This window comes from Citrus clementina, unplaced genomic scaffold (assembly GCF_000493195.1).
Source record: "Citrus clementina cultivar Clemenules unplaced genomic scaffold, Citrus_clementina_v1.0 scaffold_3, whole genome shotgun sequence".
NCBI classification, from domain to species: domain Eukaryota; kingdom Viridiplantae; phylum Streptophyta; class Magnoliopsida; order Sapindales; family Rutaceae; genus Citrus; species Citrus x clementina.
The window spans coordinates 23901360-23906916 of NW_006262339.1; the positions used below are offsets into that span (position 1 = coordinate 23901360).

Below are 5557 nucleotides of genomic sequence, written 5' to 3' on the forward strand. Positions count from 1 at the left end.
CAGTATGCTGTTCTAACGAGACCAGAACTTGCCTACTCTGTCAACAAGCTGAGCCAATACATGTCTGACCCAAGACAGCCTCACTGGATAGCCTGCAAACGAGTGTTGAGATATCTAAAGAACACTGGTAACATGTGTTTACAATTCAAAAAATCAGAACATCTTGATTTAGTAGCCTACACAGATGCTGACTGGGCAAGTGATCCAGATGACAGAAGATCAATAAGTGGGTATTGTGTGTTCCTAGGAGATAATTTGGTAGCTTGGAGCTCAAGGAAACAAGGAATGGTGGCAAGATCTACAGCAGAGTCAGAGTACAGAGCCATGGCTCTATGCACCACTGAAATCACTTGGATTAACTCTCTGTTTGATGAGCTGAAGATTGAAATGCAGAGAACTCCAATGATTCTGAGTGATAGCACAAGTGCAGCAGCAATAGCCACAAATCCTGTGTATCACTCAAAAACAAAACACTTTGAAATAGATTTACACTTCATTAGAGATAAAGTTACTCAAGGAGAGCTGGATATAAACTTTGTGGCCAGCAGAGACCAAATTGCAGATGTCTTGACCAAACCACTGCCTTACTACAAGTTCAGTCAATTTCGAAGCAAACTCAATGTCTTTGACAAGACCTTAAGTTTGAGAGAGGGTGTTGAGAATTCAGGTTGTGAAGAACCAGCATTTGATCCCAAGGCCCTGCTGGCATGCCACCTGAGCAACCATTTCCAAAGAGCAGCTGATGAGGAAGGTGAGGTGTATCCTATGAGCTGGCAAAACTGTTATGGTGAGGAATATCAACATGTGAACTCTGCAAGCTGGAAATTTCTAGAATGTTTTCAATGATTGGCTGTGCAGCTGTCACTCTTTGTCTTATTCATTTTCAGCTGCACCTTGAGCCAGCAACCGTTGTTTTTAGTTTATGTATAAATATTTGAAACAATTGTATTTCATTTTCAAGCTTCCTTTAATAAAAACAAAGGTATGTTTGTTTCTCTGCTGCTTGCATATTCAAGCAATTCATCAAGAATTTAAGTGTTACAACAAAATTGGGATAAAATTCATTAAGATTATAAGTGGTGTAGCGAGTCCATTGGTTTCTTGGTTGGTTGAAGAACTCCACATTGTGCCTATAAACGGGATGGAAGCCACATCTCTTCACCTCCAATCCTTGACCCGACACAGGTCGAAAGAACAACTCAATGAGATTATCTCAAAACCCCAATTGCTATAACAGCAATTTTGAAGAGATAAGTAGAGTAGCCAAAGATGGTCTGTCTCAGCTTGACTACCTTCCTCTCTAAAATCAATAAAATAACTGGTAGAAGAGCCACTAAAATGGAAGCTCAACTGATATATGGGATATGAACGCCTCATTTGGATACCAGGTGAATGATTATGGACATGAAAAACACAGCAGACAGCATATCCCAATGCCTTATTCTTACAATACAAATTTGAAGGCATTATGAATTTTATTGAAGATCCATCATTCTGATGCATGAACCACTCTGGAATTTCACTTCCTGGGACAACTATATCAAACTTTTGTTTTGGATTTGACATTACCTGCAACCAAAAAAAAAGGGGGGGGGGAGGGGAAATGCCCATAACAGTGCGTTATTTTTATGCATAATGTTTGGCACAAATGAGAAAGGGAGTGCGAAACTGACCTCAAGATACTCTTTTAGCATTGAAAATGCCAAACCATTGCAACCAAGCAATTTCAAGTCGTCTATACAATTAATTGAAATGTATTCGGAGTTGCACAATTTTAATGCACCTGATAATGTTTCCAATGAAGCACAACCATTTACTCTGACTTCCTCTATGCTGGGTGGAAGTTGTGGCATAGATTGAAGTCTTTTGCAGTCTTCCAACTCTAGTTTTTCAAGATTAAAGAGACGGTTAATGCTTGCTGGCAGCGTAATAAAACTGTTTTTACTCAGATACAACTCTTTTAATGAGCATAAGTTGCCAATATCATTTGGGATTGCTCCTTCCCCTAGATTACTGTCACTGAGATCCAATTTCCTTAAAGAGCACAAACCTGACAGAGAAGGAAACCCCAAAGCCATGGGATCTGAACACCTTCGCATCAAACTGATTAGGAAGGGCAGATACCATGATGATGATAGTGGTGGTCCTTTGCATCCGCTTAAATCTAGTACTTCCAAGCTTTCTACTTTCCCAAAGTTCCCTGGCATACTTTTAAGTTTGGAGCAGCCAGAGAGATACAAATTTCTAAGAGACTTCAGACCATCTATAGTACTTGGAAGAGTCTCGAGGTTTTTACAATCTCTCAAATTCAACAAAACAAGGCCAGTAAGATGTTCAATTGACACAGGCAATCCTCTTATGGCCGTTCCTTCCAAATGAAGCTCCAACAGATGCTCCATACTTGTCATGATCTCTGAGAACTCTGAAAATTGAAAAGGCCAGAAAGATTCAAAGTTGGATGATATTTTGGAGCGCTTATGTTTTGGTAGTTCTTTAATATCAGTTCCATCCAAAAGAAGTTCTGACAGACACTTCCGACTCCCCACAATCTCTGGAAAGTTCTTCAATTTCCGGCAACCAGAAAGTACAAGTATTTTTAGAGATTCCATACAAATCTTGTCTGGAAGAGTTGTGAGACTTTTACATTCTTTTAGATTCAATAAAATAATCTTCTTGTGAAGTAGCAATGTTGGGTGAATTTCACGCAATCTTGTACATCCTCCAAGATCCAGCTCTTCTAAATTTGGCATGCCTGAGAAGTCTGGTGTTCTGATCAGATTTTTTGAATCGCCAAGTCTCATGAATTTCAACTTGCTTAAATGCTGTTCAAAAACAGAGATTTCAACAACTTTCAAGGGATGAATGATAACAATATGAACAATTATTCACAGAAATGAAAATTAAAAGAATCTCACCTTGATTCCACACCACATTTGTTCGATGCGACTATAACGCATGTTTAGTTCAACAATTTTATCAGGCTGAAAATTTGATGGCAATGATCTCAAAGGATATCCATGCCATTCAAGTAACCGTAACTCATTAGAGAGATATTCAAGGCCTTCAGGAAGTTGCAAATTACGGATCAAAAGCATTCTTAGGTTAATCATCTTCAAAAATGAATTGGAACTTGTGCTGAAATGCATTTCTGCTTCTTCGGTGAAGTTTTCAAGCTTTATCACTTCAACTGTTTTAGTTCCCTGAAAGTTACAAGTAAAGAATAAGTGAAAAAAAAAGAATGTGAAGAGGTTAAAAAAAGTACATGTTTTTGACTTAGTTGCTTACGGTGTTTCTTGTCAACATGTGATGTATATCTGCTTCCTTCCACAATCTGCTACGTTTCCCAGGATCTTCAGGGGATTGTCTTTTAACAATTTGTTGACCCATTTCTTTCAACAAATCATGCATCCAAAATCTACTGTCGGTTGAAATTTCTATGAGAGATTTATCAATAAGAACCCTTATTCCAATAACTGGGTCAAAATCACAGTAATCAAGAATTTTTGTTACATAATCTCTATTCTCCCCTTGATAAAAACATGCTATATCAAGGAATATTTTCTTCTCTGTTTCTCGAAGCCCATCAAAACTTATTTTAAGTATGTCCAAAATTTCATTTTCTGATTCCCTTTTCAGTCTCTTTAGTGCACTTTCCCATTCTTTTGTAGTTTTACCATACAGAAAAGATCCCAAAACTTTGAGAGCCAATGGAAGACCACCTGAATACTTTGCAACCCATTTAGACAGCTGCTCATATCCTGTACTAGGCTGGTGGCTTTTAAAGGCTTTTTTACAAAAAAGTTGAAGAGCTTTATCGTCATGTAATTCCCTGAGCTTGTATATTTCATCTACTCCATGCATCATCAACAAATGCTTATCTCTCGACGTTATCACAATCCTGCTGCCAGGACCAAACCATTCACGCTATCCAGCTAGACATTCTAATTGCTTTATATCAACTACGTCATCAATAATTAAAAGAACCTTTTTGTGCTGCAGCCTCCTTCCTATAATGTTGATACCATCATAGACATTCCATATGCCATTATTTGGAAGCTTTAGTAATTGGGAAAGGAGTTGATTTTGTAAAGAGGTCAGACCGCCTTCTTCTGAAATTTCTCTAACATTGGCAAGACAACTACTTGCTTCAAAGTTATGAGAGGTCAAGTCATAAACAACTCCTGCAAGAGTTGTCTTACCTATACCTCCCATACCGCATATTCCTATCATACAAACAACATTACACTCTTTGTCCATGAGAAGCCTCAGATTCTTCAAGTGTGAATCTATTCCTACTAGATGCTTAAGGATCCCTGATTTTATAGGACTTTTGCTTGATATCACCTTAACAACCTCCAAAATAAATTCAGACTCATTCCTGCAGATTGAAAAAGATCAAGAAAAGATTGGTGTTGTTGAATTGAATTGCGTGTGGACATAGTTTCAAATCGAATCATTGAATAGGAAATTATAAATCTTTGACAATAAGAAAGATCACCTGTCCTTCAATTCCCAGCCTGATATATTAGCCACTTCTCTCAAAGCGTCTCTCCACTTCTGTACCTTTTCTATATTCTCACTAAAAACTTCTTCATATTGAGCAAATGCTTCTTGAAAAGTTTCTGTCTGTTTCCTTACAACAGCCGGTTCCACGTCATAGAAAATTGGATAAACCATTTGTTGATTATTTGTGTTTTTGCACTCAAGAATATGAACAAGTTCATCCAAGCACCAAGTCGAAAAAGCATAGCTTCTGGAGAAAACAACAATTGAAATTTTGGATTCTTCAATTGCTTTAAAGAGTCCGGGTGAAATGGATTCTCCTCTCTCAAGTTCTTTGTCATCCCTGAATACAATGATTCCCTTTTCATCCAAGGCAGAATACAAATGGTCTGTAAAATTTTTGCGGGTGTCTTCTCCTCTGAAACTTAAGAAGACATCATATTTCCAATGAGGGAGAGGATAAGGGACATAAGAAGAAACTCCCTGGATGCTCATGATGCAAGAAATTAATGCCACAGCAGCCTCACTCTGAGTTCCTAAGAGTTTAATTTAGAATTAGATGCTATATCAATGCTGTGAGAAATCGGCAAACCCAAAAAGTCATATAAACATAACATTAAACTGCCGAAGTAGTCCAAAACCTGCACCGCCAACCTTTGTATCGATGAAACACAAACTACCAGCAGAGTTGCAACCAGTTTCTATGCCTTGGCAACAAGAGAACCAAATTTCCTCTAGAATTGATTTTTGAAATTATATGAAAAATTTATACAAAAATATGTCAGTAAAAAAAATCTATTACATATTTATGTCAGACAAGACATGCATGTAAAAGTTCAAAGAATAAGCTGAAATACAAGAAATTTGCAAGTATTTAACCACTGATAGATGAATGTGTACATTGTTTGAATGAAATCAATTAGAAGATTTTATATGTTCTAACTGATTTTTGCTCTTTTAGTCCTTTTGTTTGCCAACAAAAGCTTTATTTAAGTACCTGAGAATTAATTAGTAATAAAATGTTATACCTATGCCAAAAATAAAAACCTCTTTA

General features: G+C 37.2%; 1 pseudogene; it reads right to left on the minus strand.

Moving 5' to 3' along the window:
• Positions 1-1208: 1208 nt before the first annotated feature.
• LOC18048524 lies at positions 1209-4998 on the minus strand (annotated as a pseudogene).
• Between the last annotated feature and the right edge of the window lie 559 nt (positions 4999-5557).